The sequence below is a fragment of the Ambystoma mexicanum genome, chromosome 6q (assembly GCF_040938575.1).
Source record: "Ambystoma mexicanum isolate Mex_15411 chromosome 6q, UKY_AmexF1_1, whole genome shotgun sequence".
In the NCBI taxonomy this organism is placed as follows: Eukaryota; Metazoa; Chordata; class Amphibia; order Caudata; family Ambystomatidae; genus Ambystoma; species Ambystoma mexicanum.
This window is the reverse complement of record NC_090937.1, coordinates 1,373,301,014-1,373,320,388: the sequence shown is the minus strand read 5'-3', so window position 1 is coordinate 1,373,320,388 and position 19,375 is coordinate 1,373,301,014. Positions and strand designations below refer to the sequence as shown.

At 49.6% G+C, this 19,375-nt stretch overlaps 1 protein-coding gene across 3 annotated transcripts in view; it reads right to left on the bottom strand.

The window, feature by feature from the left end:
- Positions 1 to 19,375, bottom strand: part of SORCS2 (sortilin related VPS10 domain containing receptor 2) — a 2,879,055-nt gene that overhangs the window by 2,198,551 nt on the left and 661,129 nt on the right. The window lies entirely within an intron of this gene.

The window sequence follows — 19,375 nt, the reverse complement described above, 5'->3', positions numbered from 1 at the left end:
TTTATATTCTAAGTATGACCACATTTTGTTAAAAGTGTCAAAGCCTTCAGGGGACCTACTTGCACAGGGGGTGAAAATAAAATATTGTTATTCTGGCATGTGTACAATATTGTACAATGGAGTGCCTGAAGAAACCACAAAGTTGGTGGGCACAGGACACAACTGAAAACATGTAGATAGTAATTTGGGTTGCCCTGCACTTTACCATCTGGACTTAATAAAGGACTATACCAGTCTATAATATCACAGGAAAGAAGGATCAAAGAAGCTATTCACATTGATTTATCATCTGCAAAAGGTACTGGTCTCCTTGAAAAATGAATCCAGGGAATTGCTTTTCACTACTAAAAAGTGATTCCAATACATTGGAGAATGTATCAAAGAAATATGTTTTACCAATTGATGAAGAGTAATCAAACGATCTTGGAAATTAGTTAACATTTGAATTGGTGATCAATTGAATCATTGGTATCATTGCATGGCGTTTTGCAAAGACTTTGATGAGGGCAAAGTGTACCAGGGTAATGTCTTTGTGTTACCTTTTCACGATGGACTTTAACAGAGCCTGCAAGGTTGAAAACTTTGTGTGATGTTTTTAATCCAATATCATTGGATAAAAGATGTAAACTATAAAGTGTACCATGGTTTATAAAAGGGAACATTCTTAGTCCATTTTGGAAGAAGACATACCATATGTATGTTCTACTCATTTCAATTGTCAGGAATGAATTACATTGTAAAACAGATACTCAGAAGCATGTACATTACCACTAAACAGTGAGATACTTTTTGTTAAATGCGGATGCTGTTGTCCCTATTTGGAAAATACTAGCACCTGATGAGGTTGTCAGTTTGTTATAGTGCTGCGGACGTATTCATGAGCAGGCATACTACAATCCATCACATCAAGCAGCTCACAGATTACACAATAGGGAGATTATTTGTTGAACTTGGGTGTTGGTGTGCAAAGATCCTAGTGTTGTCCTTGTAATGGAAGCGTTGCTGAACAGAAAAGCGTTTCAGTGAACATGCTCATATAATACAAGGGGCACGTTTTTGTTGCCCACACAGGGACAGTATGTTGAAGCCCAGTGGAACTCACGAAGCAATACACATGTGCTGAGAGATCACAGTAACAGTGACTCTGTGTATAATGTATTGGCAATGCTTTATTGATGACCTTGGCACTCACCTATTCCCCCATTTCAAATGATAGTACATCTGCTCTCGATGAGTGAAAGGTTCGTTATGATTGGTTTGTGTTGGAACCTACTGGATCACAAAGATCCTAAATCTGGTGGATTATGCCTCTCAAAACTTGCAGCAAACTTCACCCGGTGCTTGCTTTATATCGGACCAAGCAGTCACATGCATTGTGATATCACTGCAACAACATAGGTGAGCCAAAAATCAGCAGGATAGCCTACATTATTTCCCTATTTAAACAACACCTGAAATTGTGTATATTTAGGGGCCGATTCATGGAACAAACGGGCGCCGAAAAATTCGCGCAAGCAGGCGCAAGCAGGCAGAAGTGGAAAAAAACAGGCGCACGCGCACACGTGCGATTCACGAAGTCCCTGCGCGTGTACACCTCGGGATGTGCGCCAAACCCGTACATGGCGCACAAGTCACTGCAACATCCCGAAAGGCGTGCGCGACGCGCACAGTGAAAGCGCACAACCTTGGCGCATACACCAGAAAGTGGGCGGGACACGGGGCGCAACGCGCGGAATGGGAACAACGCGCGAAAATAAGGGTGTAACTGGGGATGTACTGCAGGGAAGCAGACGTAACGCCCACACGCACTCGAACCACACGTATTCATGGAATGAAATAGGGCAAAGCCACGCACAGCCAAAGACACGCACAAGCTGAAACACGTCCGCCACACGAACGCAGGCGGTAGAGTCCCAGCGCATCACAAAAGTGGCAAAATACAGCAATTGGGCCTGTGCGAGCGGGGTACGTGTATTTCCGGGGCGCGCGGGAAGTTACACACGCGATTGAGCGGGGTACGTGTATTTCGGGGGTGCGCGGGAAGTTACAAACGCGATTGAGCGGGTACGTGTATTTTGGGGGCGCGCGGGAAGTTACACACGTGATTGAGCGGGGTATGTGTATTTCGGGGGCGCGCGGGAAGTTACACACGCGATTGAGCGGGGTACATGTATTTCGGGGGTGCGCGGGAAGTTACACACGCGATTGAGCGGGGTACGTGTATTTCGGGGGCGCGCAGGACGTTACACACGCGATTGAGCGGGGTACGTGTATTTCGGGGGTGCGCGGGAAGTTACACACGCGATTCAGCGGGGTACGTGTATTCCAGGGGTGCGTGGGAAGTTCCACACGCAATCTCATCAGGATACGTGTATTGCAGGGGTGCGCCGGGAGTAGAACACGTGAATTGCACGTGTGGGTCCTCCCAGGTGTTCCCTCTACACCCTCCACGGCCCCTGCAGGTGGCTCACACCACAGGGGCCTACCCAGCACATGTCCTGCAGGCACCCCATCCACCATGGCCATGCCCACCAGCCAACCCACATGTCAACTTGCACTACTGCCCACCAACGCATGTCCCCCTGCACCCCGAGCCACCAGGGGCACCCACCACCAGGCCCCCACCCATGTCTCCCAGCACCCCCACCCCCCAGCTGTGCAGGGGCAGCCTCCACCAGGCCCCCACCCATGTCTCCCACCACCCCCACCCCCCAGCACTGTGGGGCACCTGCCAGCAGGCCCCCACCCATGTCCAACTCATGTCTCCCACCACCCCCACCCCCCAGCACTGTGGGGCACCTGCCAGCTGGCCCCCACCCATGTCCAACTCATGTTCCCCACCACCCCCACCCCCCAGCACTGTGGGGCACCTGCCAGCAGGCCCCCACCCATGTCCAACTCTTGTTCCCCACCACCCCCACCCCTCCAGCAGTGCAGGGGCAGCCACCACCAGGCCCCCACCCATGTCTCCCAGCACCCCCACCTCCCAGCCACCAGGGGCAGCCTCCACCAGGCCCTCACCCATGTCTCCCACCACCCCCACTCCCCAGCAGTGCAGGGGCACCCACCACCAGGCCCCCACCCCTTTCTCCTACCACCCCCACCCCCCAGCAGTGCAGGGGCACCCACCATCAGGCCCCCACCCATGTCTCCCACCACCCCCACCCCCCCAGTCACCAGGGGCAGCCTCCACCAGGCCCCCACCAATGTCCCCCACCACCGCCACCCCCCAGTCACCAGGGGCAGCCTCCACCAGGCCCCCACCCATGTCTCCCAGCACCCCCACCCCCCAGCCACCAGGGGCAGCCTCCACCAGGCCCCCACCCATGTCTCCCAGCAACCCCACCCCCAGCCACCAGAGGCAGCCTCCACCAGGCCCCCACCCATGTCTCCCACCACCCCCACCCCCCAGCAGTGCAGGGGCACCCACCACCAGGCCCCCACCCATGTCTCCCACCACCCCCACCCCCCCAGTCACCAGGGGCAGCCTCCACCAGGCCCCCACCCATGTCTCACACCACCCCCACCCCCCAGCCACCAGGGGCAGCCTCCACCAGGCCCCCACCCATGTCTCCCACCACCCCCACCCCCCAGTCACCAGGAGCAGCCTCTACGAGGCCCCCACCCATGTCTCCCACCACCCCCACCCCCCAGTCACCAGGGGCAGCCTCCACCAGGCCCCCACCCATGTCTCCCACCACCCCCACCCCCCAGCCACCAGGGGCAGCCTCCACCAGGCCCCCACCCATGTCACCCACCACCCCCACCCCCCAGCACTGTAGGGCACCTGCCAGCAGGCCCCCACCCATGTCCAACTCATGTTCCCCACCACCCCCCAGCACTGTGGGGCACCTGCCAGCAGGCCCCCACCCATGTCTCCCACCACCCCCACCCCCCAGCAGTGCAGGGGCAGCCTCCACCAGGCCCCCACCCATGCCTCCCAGCACCTCCACACCCCAGCCACCAGGGGCAGCCTCCACCAGGCCCCCACCCATGTCTCCCACCACCCCCACCCCCCCAGCAATGTGGGGCACCCGCCACCAGGCCCGCACCCACGTCTCCAAGCACCCCACCCCCCAGCAGTGCCTGGGCAGCCTCCACCAGGCCCCCACCTATGTCTCCCAGCACCCCCACCCCCCAGCACTGTGGGGCACCTGCCAGCAGGCTCCCACCCATGTCCAACTCATGTCTCCCACCACCCCCACCCCCCAGCACTGTGGGGCACCTGCCAGCAGGCCCCCACCCATGTCCAACTCATGTCTCCCACCACCCCCACCCCCCAGCACTGTGGGGCACCTGCCAGCAGGCCCCCACCCATGTCCAACTCATGTTCCCCACCCCCCGCACTCCCCAACAGTGCAGGGGCAGCCACCACCAGGCCCCCACCCATGTCTCCCAGCACCCCCACCCCCAGCCACCGGGGGCAGCCTCCACCAGGCCCCCACCCATGTCTCCCACCACCCCCACCCCCCAGCAGTGCAGGGGCAGCCTCCACCAGGCCCCCACCCATGTCTCCCAGCACCCCCACCCCCCAGCCACCAGGGGCAGCCTCCACCAGGCCCCCACCCATGTCTCTCACCACCCCACCCCCCAGCAGTGCAGGGGCACCCACCACCAGGCCCCCACCCATGACTTCCACCACCCCCACCCCCCAGCAGTGCAGGGGCACCCACCACCAGGCCCCCACCCATGTCTCCCACCACCCCCACCCCCAGTCACCAGGGGCAGCCTCCACCAGGCCCCCACCCATGTCTCCCAGCACCCCCACGCCCCAGCACTGTGGGGCACCTGCCAGCAGGCCCCCACCCATGTCCAACTCATGTTCCCCACCACCCCCACCCCCCAGCACTGTGGGGCACCTGCCAGCAGGGTCCTGGGGCTGGGCTGTGGAGCGATGGAATCCCAGTCGGGAGTCTTCGGTTCCAGCAGGGGTGGTCACAGCAACAGCACCCCTGGCTGATGTGCAGGCAGCAAATGGCAGGGCACGTGGGCAGCAGGCAGCCAGGCAGCAGCAGATGGCAGGTGGGAGCGTGCTCGGGGCTCTGGGGGGCAGTAGTTCGGCCTTCTGGGCATGAGCATGGTCTTCCGTGGGTGGGGGCCAGCTGGCAGGTGCCCCACAGTGCTGGGGGTGGGGGTGGTGGGGAACATGTGTTGGACATGGGTGGGGGCCTGCTGGCAGGTGCCCCACAGTGCTGGGGGGTGGGGGTGCTGGGAGACATGGGTGGGGGCCTGGTGGAGGCTGCCCCTGCACTGCTGGGGGGTGGGGGTGCTGGGAGACGTGGGTGGGGGCCTGGTGGCGGCTGCCCCTGCACTTCTGGGGGGGTGGGGGTGGTGGGAGACATGGGTGGGGGCCTGGTGGAGGCTGCCCCTGGTGGCTGGGGGATGGGGGTTCTGGGAGACATGGGTGGAGGCCTGGTGGAGGCTGCCCCTGCACTGCTGGGGGGTGGGGGTGGTGGGAGACATGGGTGGGGGCCTGGTGGAGGCTGCCCCACAGTGCTGGCTGGTGGGGGTGGTGGTGAACATGAGTTGGACATGGGTGGAGGCCTGCTGTCAGGTGCCCCTGCACTGCTGGGGGGGTGGGGGTGGTGGGGAACATGAGTTGGACATGGGTGGGGGCCTGCTGGCAGGTGCCCCACAGTGCTGGGGGGTGTGGGTGCTGGGAGACATGAGTTGGACATGGGTGGGGGCCTGGTGGAGGCTGCCCCTGGTGGCTGGGGGGTGGTGGGAGACATGGGTGGGGGCCTGGTGGAGGCTGCCCCTGGTGGCTGGGGGGTGTGGGTGCTGGGAGACATGGGTGGGGGCCTGGTGGAGGCTGCCCCTGGTGACTGGGGGGTGGGGGTGGTGGGAGACATGGGTGGGGGCCTGGTGGAGGCTGCCCCTGGTGGCTGGGGGGTGGGGGTGGTGGGTGACATGGGTAGGGGCCTGGTGGAGGCTGCCCCTGGTGACTGGGGGGGTGGGGGTGGTGGGAGACATGGGTGGGGGCCTGGTGGAGGCTGCCCCTGGTGGCTGGGGGGTGGGGTGGTGGGAGACATGGCTGGGGGCCTGGTGGAGGCTGCCCCTGGTGACTGGGGGGGTGGGGGTGGTGGGAGACATGGGTGGGGGCCTGGTGGAGGCTGCCCCTGGTGACTGGGGGTGTGGGGGTGGTGGGAGACATGGGTGGGGGCCTGGTGGAGGCTGCCCCTGGTGGCTGGGGGTTGGGGGTGGTGGGAGACATGGGTGGTGGCCTGGTGGAGGCTGCCCCTGGTGACTGGGGGGGTGGGGGTGGTGGGAGACATGGGTGGGGGCCTGGTGGAGGCTCCCCCACAGTGCTGGGGGGTGGGGGTGGTGGAGAACATGAGTTGGACATGGGTGGGGGCCTGCTGTCAGGTGCCCCTGCACTGCTGGGGGGGTGGGGGTGGTGGGAGACATGGGTGGGGGCCTGGTGGTGGGTGCCCCTGGTGGCTGGGGGTGCTGGGAGACATGGGTGGGGGCCTGGTGGAGGCTGCCCCTGGTGGCTGGAGGGTGGGGGTGGTGGGAGACATGGGTGGGGGCCTGGTGGAGGCTGCCCCTGGTGACTGGGGTGGTGGGGGTGGTGGGAGACATGGGTGGGGGCCTGGTGGAGGCTGCCCCTGGTGACTGGGGGGGTGGGGGTGCTGGGAGACATGGGTGGGGCCTGGTGGAGGCTGCCCCTGCACTGCTGGGGGGTGGGGGTGCTGGGAGACATGGGTGGGGGCGTGGTGGAGGGTGCCCCTGGTGACTGGGTGTGCAGGGGGACATGCGTTGGTGGGCAGTAGTGCAAGTTGACATGTGGTTTGGCTGGGGGTCATGGCCATGGTGGATGGTGTGCCTGCAGGACATGTGCAGGGTAGGCCCCTGTGGTGTGAGCCACCTGCAGGGGCCGTGGAGGGTGTAGAGGGAACACCTGGGAGGACCCACATGTGCAATTCACGCGTGGTGCTCCCCGCGCACCCCTGTAATACACGTACCCTGATGGAAACGCGTGTGGAAATTCCCGCGCACCCCTGAAATACACGTACCCTGCTGAAATCGCGTGTGGCACTTCCCGCGCACCCCTGAGATACGCATACCCTGGTCGCACGGGCCCAATCGCGTGTGGAACTTCCCGCGCACCCCTGAAATGCACGTACCCTGCTGAAATCGCGTGTGGCACTTCCCGCGCACCCCTGAGATACTCGTACCCTGCGGACATCGCGTGTGGAACTTCCCGCGCACCCCTGAAATACGCGTACCCTGCTGAAATCGCGTGTGACACTTCCCGCGCACCCCTGAGATACGCCTACCCTGCGGAAATCGCGTGTGGAACTTCCCGCGCACCCCAGAAATGCGCGTACTCTGCTTGCACGGGCCCAATCGCGTGTGGAACTTTCCGCGCACCCCTGGAATACACGTACCCTGATGGAATCGCATGTGGAAATTCCCGCGCACCCCTGAAATACACGTACCCTGCTGAAATCGCGTGTGGCACTTCCCGCGCACCCCTGAGATACGCGTACCCTGCTCGCACAGGCCCAATCGCGTGTGGAACTTCCCACGCACCCCTGAAATACACATACCCTGCTGATATCGCGTGTGGCACTTCCCGCGCACCCCTGAGATACGCGTACCCTGCGGAAATTGCATGTGGAACTTCCCGCGCACCCCTGAAATACGCGTACCCTGCTCGCACGGGGCCAATCGCGTGAGGTACTTCCTGCGCACCCCAGTGATACACGTAGCCCGCTTGCCGTGCTGGTACAGGGTTAGCGCAGCCCTTTGCGCTGGATTGGGTATATTGATGGCTTTTCCCTGCGCGAGAGGCGTTCTTGGTGGCGTAACTGGCGCTGCTGAAGGGTCGCTGCGCCACTGCGCGCCACGGCTGCTTTTGGTGGCTGGAATCCATGAATATGCTGTGCGCGGAAATGGATTTTAGCGCACGCGGCTGGCGCAGGGATTCACACGCGCACACTTTGCGCCAGCCGCGTGCGCCCCTTGTGTGCTAAATTCTGTGAATTACCCCCTTAATGTCTTCACGTTTAGTTTGCACAACAGCACTGTTTGAGAAAACCACACACCTACTCAAGCTGGGTTGCCACAAAGCTGTGAAACACAGTACCACTCACTAACGCTTAGTTACCTTCTAGATACCTTCTATCTTGAGGGGAGAGGTGTCGAGCAATTCCTTAGCAGGTCTGTAAAGATTAAATTGTAAGCTTATGCAACAATCTTCTGACGTAGGCTGACACATCCGAATACTTGGAAATACCTTCTTTTCACGTGGCATTTAAATGCTTTTTGTGTTTCTATAGGAATCAAAGACTTCCAAGGCGTGGTCTCTACCAACATTTAGCTCCTATCACTTCTGTCAACATTATCAACTAGGTCTGAATTCCTGCCCTGCGTGGAATTAAAGTGCTGTGCGGGAATCAATCACTCCACTCACATTTACAAGATTACTTTGGCATAAAATAGTATTTATAATAGAAGAATGCAACTCCCTTGGTAGTGAAAATGAGCACAAACTACACACACTTAATGGCCCCTCTCGAAGCTATAGGGGGTGTTTGAGGAAATAGCCAAATGGGGTCAAAAAGAAGGCACGTGTTAATACAGGATCCCAAACCATGGGAAGTGATAAGAAAGGGGAATGAAAATCAAGTAATTTTCCTTTATACCGCTTTGGGGAAAAGATGGTCACTGTACCTTCATATTACAAATAGAATAGCAGCACAGCTGGACTCAATCAACATTAAGGCATCATAACGTCACACTGTGGAATTAGAAAGTACTGTACTCTTTTAGGACATGTTGACTTATAAGGGTACTGCTGTGAAACACACTGTATGATGAATACGCAGGGACCCCAACTATTAGCAGCTATGATTCGTATACACGTTCTCTGTGCACCCAGCCTGCCACTGTTTACTAGTTTTGTTTCTGTGGTGAATGAATAAGTAATTAAAGGACATACTTTAGACATGACCGGAATTTCAGAAACTACCAAAAGATGCATTCACATTTTTCCAACATGCTTCTTACCTGCACAAGAGATCTTACCCAAAAGATGGAATAATGAGCTCTCAGATTGAGGGAGGCATTACCTGGTAATTAAACTAAAGCACTTGATCCTGTATAAAATAAGACTCACATTTCCGCTATTCACGTTTGTATTGCTTTTATTTAATTGTTATTAACCAAACCCATCAATTACATTGCTAAAGGAAAATCCAACAGCAGCTGATTGTTTTATTGAATTATATTTATTTCTATTAGGATATTAAGGTTCACATGCCATCATTTTTGTGGTGACAATGTACCTGCTGTTGCTAAAACAATACAGAGTGAATATTATGAATTAAAAATGCCTTCTATTTAGTTAAATTGACCTAATCAAAGATTTAGTTGCAAAATAATAAGTACATTTTCGTTATGTATTTTAGTACATGCACAGTGCATGTGGATCATAGTGACGAGCAGGAATGTGTGCTTCTACATTTTTGTATTCAATCTGAAAATGTATTTATTGTTGTTTTGTAAGGCCTAACATGAAAGCAGTGGCTTCGTAGTGCCCCAAGTGAAAAGAAGGAAAATTGAGGTGAAGGGAGAAAAAAAAGGAGGAAGGCTGGACCTTCAAAGCCCTGGGAAAACATAACCAATTCAGTAATATGATGATAGAAATATCTATGCTACAACCAGAGAGTCAGGAACTAAACACAACTTATATATACTGATTCTGCTGGGGAACCATAATTTATATATGAGTTATACATCAATTATCATAGTTTTAATTCTTAACAATTCCTACCTTAAAACAATTGATATTAAATGGGAAATCAAAACAAAATGTTATCAAATGACTTAAATGAAGTCAATCATCAATACGTCTAAGTTAAATTGTACCTTTTTAATTCATCAAAAATACATCCATAGTGAAAAATACTGGCAAAAAATCACATACTTGCTGATACTGATCCTTATAGGTAACTGATTTCTATGTGGACACGGTACATTGTTGACATTACCTTGATATGGACTTGAACTGGCCAATTGTTAATTAGATTCTTTGAATGGTTGAATAATCGGGTCAAAAATATGAATTCAACTTCCTGGACATATTGATTCTACATGATGTTTGGAAATTGATATGCGATCTATACAGACATTCAACAGATATACACACCTTGTTAGATTATCATAGTTTCCATCCAAGTTCCTAAAAATGTAATCTTCCATTTGGACAATATTTTCGAGTGAGAAGAAACTGTAGTCTTCCCCACTATCTCCACCTTACTGTTCCTCGTCACATTCCCCAACTATCCCAACTCACTCTTCTTCATCACGGCCCCCGACTAACTCCACCTCACTCTTCTTCATCACAGTCCTCCACAAACTCAACCTGACCCTTCTTTGTCACAGTCCCCATCTACCCCACCTCACTCTTCACTGTCAGAGTCCCCCACTAACTCCACCTCACTCTTTTTCATCACAGTCCCCCTCTAATGCCAAATTCCACTTCCTCACTGCAGTACACCACTAATGTCACCTGATTCACCCTTGTCACAGTCTCCAACTACCCTAGCTCACTCTTGCTTGTCACAGCCCCCCACTAACTCCACCTCACTCTTCTTCGTCACAGTCCCCCACTAACTCCTCCTCACTCTTCTTCATCACAATACCCCACTAACTCTACCTCACTATTCTTCATTTTGGTCCCCCACTAACTCCACCTCACTCTTCCTCATCATACTCCACAACTACACTACCTCACTCTTCCTCATCACAGAACCTCACTAACTCCACCTCACTTTTCTTTATCACAGTTGCCCAATAACTCCACCTCGCTGATCTTCACCACAGTCCTCCACTAACATCATCTCACTCTTCCCCGCACAGACCCCCAATGACTCCACCTCACTCTTCCTCATTTCAGTCCCCAACTACACTACCTAACTCTTCCTCGTCACATACCCCTGCTAACTTCACCTCACTCTTCTTGATCATAGTCCCCCACTAAGTTCACCTCACTTTTCTTCATCACCGTCCCACACTAACTCTACCTCCTTCATTCTCTTCGCAGTACTTCAGTTCGACCATCTCACTCATCCTCTTGTAATTTGAGATTAAACTGGACAACATGGAATGTAACTACTATGAATATACCCTAGTATGGTTGAGAATAGCCAGAAAAATATGCAAATGTCTAGGAGTGATAACTATTGCAATCACGTTGGATCTTCCACAAAATTGAAAGTTGTAGGGACTTCCAGCAAGTCCCCAACTACCGCACCTCACTTTTCCTTATAAGAGTCCCCAACGACCCCACCTCATTCTTCCTTGTCACAATCCCTACCTACACAACTTCAATTGTGTTTGTCGCTAGCTCCCAGCAACACTACCTCGCTCTTGTTTATCACAGTCCTGGGAGGATAGCTCAGCGGCAATGTGCGCGTCTTGGAAGGAAGACAATACGAAGCAACACAGGTTCAATCCCCGGGTCCGCGCTTAGAAACCTCTGGGTGTTTAAGCGCATTATAAATACGCAACTAAGAGAAAAACAATTATGCAACTACAAAAAACAACAATTCCTGTAACAGTGCATCGATGCCTGCGGGCTGTGTGAGCGCTTTAAAAAATGTAAAAATACAGTCCCCACAGCTCTTGAAAAGCCTTGCGAGCAGGAAAATATTAGCAGTGTGTATTAATACACTCAGCTAGAAACCCCTTACAATCTGGACAATTTAGGATCATAGATTTGGTCTTTGCTTTATTTAGTCTACAGACCAACATATCCAGCCAAATACATTAGCTTTAGAATAGAATTAAGATGTGTGCATCAAAAACCCAATGTCATGAGCATAACGAGCAAGGCAATCATCTCTGCTCCCAGTGATGATAAATGGGATTACTACTTTGGCATGCCTGAAAAGGTGTGCAAATGGTTCAGCAATATGGAGGGACATGGGACGGCACTTCCTTGTACAACATGTTATCGGAAACTATTATATTATTGGACTTCTACTATCACATGTGCCTCTAGGAAAATGCAAGAACATTGGATTTTAATAAGCAATCTCATTGTAAAGTGAATACTTTATTGACCAGAGGAACCTACACCGTACCCCATTTAACACTTTCTCTGTATCACTAAATGTACAAGGTAGTGGGCCATAAGATCATTTACTGCAGAGGCCAGTTTGTAATGTCTAAAATAGGTCAAATCTGTCATAAATGAACAGTGGGGTTTAATCACAGCCTCAACAGATATAACTGAAAGGCCAGGCTAAGCCACTTTTAAATGAAAAGCTTGCCTTAAAACTTCAATACTACTAAATGTGCCTCGCAAATATAAATACAGGTATTTCGGCAGTCGGGACAAGGACAATTGTAACATGGAAAAGGCACATCACTGTGTTGGCTGAGAGACAAGAGCAACATTTAACTTTTATCTGCCACAGAAAAATGAGAGGGTCATTCTCCATGGGAAATGTAGCATTCACCAGCCCAGAAAATGACCCCATCTAAAGGGCCTTACATGTGGGTTTTATAGTTAAATCAAGACCTGAATAAAAATGTTCCGATGCTAAAATAAAATATCAGGGAAAAATCTTGGCGTGTGATGGTCGAAACGAAATGAACAATAGTCTTCTTATGCAAAACAATTGTCACATAGTGAACCGGCTATATTTTTCAGGTGAAATGAAAAAGGCTTTTGTGGGCCCAGGAAATGGATGGCTTTGAGTTTCGATATGCAGAACCCTTCATTAAGAATCAAAGGATTTTCAAGTGGCTTGACCTCTGGCAAGAGCAATAAAAATGACCATTATCCCTGGACAGAAGAGAGCTGATGGATTAATTGCAGACTATGTGAACATTGCAGCCCAACAGACTCTGTACCACGTGATTTCAGGGAAATGAAACCCAACAGAGCTAACGAATAAATACAAATAAATACATAATGTGAACTGAAACTAGCTGTGGAATTAACGAGAGAATATGTATCATTTATGTTGCTATTGTATTGCCTATAAAACTGCATTTTAGTGATTTTTTCTATCATCTTAAGGTCTAGAAAGGCCATCCAGGTGTCATATTAAAGATTTCAAGGTGGGTCTTTTGGGGTAACTTGCATAGAAATCTGAATTTTGGAACTCTGTTACCAAGCTAAAAAGTGATCACAGCTTCCCAAAGAGGGGATAAAGTGGAACGCGGAAACAATGGCGGCTAAGTGTATCACATAACTGGGCTAAAGTTTGCTGATAATCACTAGTATCGTTTTCATGTAATTGAGGAAAAAACACAAATTGTGCATGCAACATGGTGTGAACAAGGGAGTCATGCCATCTGGTCTGTCATGATTTGCTGACTTTAGAAATATATATATATTGTGGCACTTATATGGAAATTAAAAATTGTTGCCATGTTGGGACATTCTGGGTGAGAAATCTGAAAAGTTTCAATTACAACTTTGGTGGGTGGATTCATCTTTGGTATCAATTCCACCCAAGAACTCCAAGGGCCGATGGGGACAGAGAGGGGTTGGACCTTGGGGAAGAGGTGAGAATAAATGTGCAATGAAAATTCAAAATGTATAAGTTAACACCCCCTGATCTCAGTATCTTGGGTGGGGGTAGCATGTAGAGTAAAAAAAGTCCTTCAGAAGGGAAAAGAAAGAATAATTGGGATATCCTGTCTAAAAACCAGCTTGGAAGGAGAGATGCCAAACATCTTGAATGAGAACTGCCCCTGGGGGTATCATGAGACAGCTGCCTATGACCATCTTGGGTGGAGAGGCCTCAACATTGCAATGTCTTTCACTTTACCTGGGAGAGAAAAACTGTGGAAGCCAACAGCTCACTGAAGTGACCAGACCCTTTAGAGAAAGCCTGGCTGTCCTTCCTGAGTGCCCCATAACAGAGGTCTAATGCAAGCAGAATGTATCCATTTGAAACGGAATATGTGGGGGATATGCCTGCCTTAATCTTTCCCCCAAATAATGGATGGGGGTGGGGCAAACTGTGTACACCAAAAAGGTCCTTGCCCCTAAAATGATTGTCACCACTCATTAAATATTGTATGGGGTTTATGGGACAGGAGTTTTGAGCTGTTTAGGTAGCCTGTGTTCCATGTATTTGAAACAAAAAGGAGGAAGTAGTTTATGTGCTGAAATTTAGTTTGGTGCCACAGAGAAGGTGGCGTGTGTACCTGTTTAGTGAAAGAGTTATTGAACTTATACTTTAAATATTCTGTACACAGGCCTGGTTCTTGGCTCATTGTTGGCACAGGGGGAGAGGTCCACGGGGCTCTATATGAGTCATACATAGGGTGTACTTGGATCCTAAACTATGGGTATATTGTGGGCTTTCTTAAGTGGGGGGAAGGAACTCCATATGTTGAGCGTGGTCTCCATGTATATCATTACACAATGCAGGTCTATTTGTACCATGGGCCTATCTACACTTGAAAACGGATTGACAATAACCTTAGAAAAGATGTTATTATCCCTTAATCAGGGAGATGAAGCAAAAGGATGAAGCATGAAGGCTGAGATATTTTCCTCTTTCCAAAAATGTCATTATGCTTGATTTACAAATGGTGGTGGTCAAGACTCAGACTTCAGCCAACACCTGGGTCAATGGGGAAGAACAAAGGATCAGAATCCCATACATTTCTACAGGGAGGCCATCGTCCTTAGATGCCTTCCCTCGCCCGAAGCAGCAAGGAGAACCTCCACTTTTGTAGTGGTAAAACTAAACATAACTTGTTTTATACAGGAAAGAGTTGTCGATCCATGAGAGGGGGGCCTCCATCCTTCCCATTTCTTTCTCCTGATGATAAAGAGACAAATATAACTTTTGGAATCGCACCTAGATGTCACCCTTCCATGAATACAGCTGGCCGGCCGTATTCCTAATCTGTGGAATATCTTGCTTGGCGGACCTTCCTTTGCTTTCGTAGACCACGACCAACCCAAAGCCCTTTCATTAGATATTATACAAGTTACTTTTGTCCCAGCCCAGGGTGTTATAACTTTTTCACATGTTGGGAAGATTGAACAACATTTGGAAATGGCGTATGAGTTGCTGTCTAAAACTAGCCTAGTTGGCCGATAACATTACATAAATCGCACTGCCATTTTACTGAGTCTAGAAAGTCATGCTTTACGCGAGGCCTCTCTCCATATAGGCCCTCAGTAATTAAGATGCCTGGCGTGGAGGACACCTGAAGACTGGGTTGCTGTTAGACTGAAATAGCTAAATATCAAGACCGTAGTTTAATGACAATGGCCTTCATTACAACACCGGCGCTAAACCATGGCGCTCTTAGCACCATGGTTGGTGCCGGTATTCTAACGGGTCTGCAATGGTTCAATGGGGAATTACCACCCCATTCCAAGGTTGGCATGGCGGTAATTCCCCATTGAACCATGGCCCTTCCACATTCCTATTTTCGCTCCGTAGGGCTCTATGGGAATGGGGAAGGCGCTAAGTACGGTACCGCAAATTGCGGTACCGTACTTAGCACCAAGGTCCCTTTGCGGGTCCCTACTTTAACGGCTGGTGTAGACCAGCCGTTAAGGTCGGGTCCCGCAAAGGGACCTCGTAGTAAGGCGCTAAGTGTTTAACGGCACCGCAGCCCTTTACGGCGCTGTTAAACACTTAGCGCCAGGGTCGTGATGAGGCCCAATATCAATCTCAATTAATGTTAGTTATTCTGCTGGGTAAGTTAAAAACATATTAGACATGGATGGCTCTGTCACGTGTTAAGAAAAGATCTTTGACCTGGGGATAGCCTGTGCATCACAAGATGTAGACCCGGCAGCGTCAACTCACCCGTTGAACTTTCTAAGGATGACAAACTGAAAACTCTTAAATGGAGTAGAATTTTTCAAGCTACTTTTACAGTGTTTAAAAGGGAAAGAATCTGCATGACACCTTATATGAAAACTATTAATATTATTATTACTACTTCAATACACGCCTGGATGAAGCAAACATGTGACTTTTCTTCAATGTGCAACAAGCATATTTCATGTCAGGGGGCCCTCATACCTGTCCACCAAGCTTTTTATCCTAATTTGCATAGTCGTAGACCCTGGTGCCATATTATAAATACGTTGCACTAGTGCAAGTGCAATTTTTCAAGGCATTTGTAACAAAAGCAATGCATTTTTGCACCAGGGCAATGTTTGCTGCAGTGACGATACCCTGCAAAATATCGATGTGCTGGCGGAAAGTTTATGAAATGTGAGCAATGTGCTTAATAACTATGGGCGTGATTTACAGACTCACTTTCCCCCTTTGAAAAGCACTTTGTAAATCATGCCCTATGTTACTTAATTCACATGGACGACTTGAACAGGAAGTAGCCGACAGAAAGACTGGACGCAGGGGGCGCAATATCTCCGACGTGAACCTTCCCTGTATGCTCCTGCTACATTATATCACTGCCCATGACAGCATGAAGACATACATGTGGCACTTAGGAAAAGCAAAAGGTGGTGCAGAATAAAGGAAGTGGACCAGCCAGGATTAGTGTCTGGTTGTAAAAGTTTCCTGCGGTGTAAGGTGTCTATAAATGTCCCCAACAAGCATTGCCAAAGTCAATAGTATTGGCTGTAAAGGCATTGTATATTGTTTTCATCTACTGCATGGTATGCCCAGACAATGCCACGATGTAGCCTGGTATCACATAAACTAGCGATTCCCATCACAAGGACACCTACTCGCATCACTGCTAGATATTGCCATAAAAATTGTGTTACCAGCACCCCTTTCACTATTTCCAGGGACTGCTAGTAAATACCCAGTTACTCGAAAATGGACGTGCTGTTGTGGAACTGGGGTAAATACCCAGTTATTCAAAAATGGACCTGCTGCTGCTGTGAAACTGGGGGTAGAGTAGTGAAAAGAGGTCTTAACAGCTGTAACTCCCCTCTGACCTCAATACCCTACGCGTACACCAAGCTCGCCACCTGTGTAGAAGAGCATGCACGGTGGTCAGTCAAAAGGTCAAAAAAAAAATCTCGAATGTCAATAATCTCGAAACAAAATTCTCGAAAAAAAAGGTTGAATTTATTATTTATTTATTTATATGTATTTGTGGGGTCAGGTAAGTAAAAAAAGGGGTAAAATAAAAATAAAATGAAAAAAGGGGGTTTGGGGGGAACCCCCCATTTCGAAAAAAAAACATATTGAAAAAAAAATGGGATTTTTTTTTTCGAGATTTTTTTTCGACCTTTTTTTCGAGATTTTTTTTTCGATCTTTTCACTATAAACCAGCATGCACACCACAGCATCCACGGCGGTATGTGTCCTTTTTCAGTGCACTACTTTGCATGCTTAAGGATACATAGAGCACAACATGTTTCGAATTGCTTAGTCCATTCGATCTACCCTGATGGCTATCATGTACGTGACAACTTCCGAAAAATTGGTGGCAATCATCCAAAATTAAAATAGATGTGGCAAAAGTCCTAAATGAACTAGAGATAACCTTGTGTATGTAGTACACAAAGAATATTACAATCAATATACGCTTTATTTTGGTTTATGAGTCATGAAAGCAAACTACATCACCATAAAACCATAACAATAAAATCAGGATGAAGCATGATACAATCATAGAATCTGCAAATTCATAAATGTACAATTGCCAATTCGTCATATAACATACATGATTATATGGCTACGATCCAATTTTGTATAATGTGGTTATTCAAAAAATAGCTAAGCACTTCCAATCCCAAATCATGCATTCTGCACATATAGTAATACTCTGTAAGAAGGTCCCCCCACATAGACCACCTGACTCGTGCTACAAACCAATACACAAATCAATGTCATGATAACATGTAAAACCATTGAATCCATCATCAACTACAGTTGGCTGGATTAGAAAGAGCCGTAATTCATTGAGGCTATGTTTTTGTGAGCTGTTGCAAATAGGTGCTTGAAGCTAGGAAATTTGTTTAGCTCCTTATTTATGTATTTATTTATGTATTTATTTATTTATTTATTTATTTGGAGAAAAAAAGCCTGCCTCTTTGGTTCTGCAAACTGTCATTTGGGTTGTATAAATGGCACTGAATTGCACTTTTCTTACAGCCGTTGTTTTCAGGAAAGTAGCTCTTTTCCTCCAGGCCTTACTTAATTAATGAGCAACGGCAAAGGTAGTATCGACAGGTTTAATCTTTTTGCAGAGCATTTCTGCTGCCCTGATGTTGCTAAGTCAATGATTTCTTTAGGCACGGTTTGAGGTTCCTCTGTCTTATGTTAACAGAAGCCGGACAGATACAGGGCCTCATTACGTGGAAGGCGTTAAGGGTTAACGGTCACCAGTAATGGTACCGGTGACCGTTAACCCTTACCGCCTTACTACGAGGTCCCTTTGCGGATTGGTACTTTAACGCCTGCTTTATAGCAGGCATTAAAAACCAACCCGCAAAGGTACCAGGGTGCTAATTACGGTACCGCAATTTGCGGTACCGTAATTAGCACCTTCCCCATTCCCATTATGTCCTATGGGGCAAAAATGGGAATGGGGGAGGGGCGAATTACCGCCCCGCCAGCCTTGGAATAGGGCGGTAATTCCCCTTTCCTCCAAGGCGGTGCCGGTATTTTACCGTCATGGACCAAGGTGCCTGTAGCACCTTGGTCCACCGCCTACCGTGTAATGAGACCCACAGAGAAAGTGAAAGTGACCCTAAGATCATGATCATATCAAATGGAAACATCCCTTTCGTATACACCACACATCATGCGTGCACCACAGATGTGTCTAGATATAGTGTGCATACGCCAAAGTTGTAGTCCAACCACAAACGCTGAAAGAAACTAACATACGGCTGCCCTTGTGTAAATCATTGAAAAGATACTGGTCAAATACTTGTCCAATGCATTGCTGTTCTTCTGGATATTAGTGATGGTAATGGCTCTTTAAGCTCTTCGAGCTATTGGGGATAAAGTCCCATAGAAACTGCAACATAAAATCCAATCAAACAGAAGACATGTTATCAAACGTGTGATGTTACAACCAATCAACATAAAACATTCAATATTCGAACCCCATCCTAATTAAGTTAACAATTGCCTCAAGAACAAGGTGGTGTGACACATGTCAGTCATTCAAAAGAGTAAAGGCTAATTCTGTACATTTCAAAATCCACCAATAGCAAATGATGGATCCTACCAAACTACTACCTAATCCTAAATGGAGACTAAGGTGTGCCTAAAGCATGGTATTCCATACCATAATCTACCTGCCCATGTATATTCATTTACAGCATACACACACACACACCCCTTTCAGTGTGTTATCAGTGTTTCATGAGAATGCATAACAATGGTGAGGACAGAGCCTTACCTTAAAAAAAAGCATACGTGCTATGCATAATTAAAAT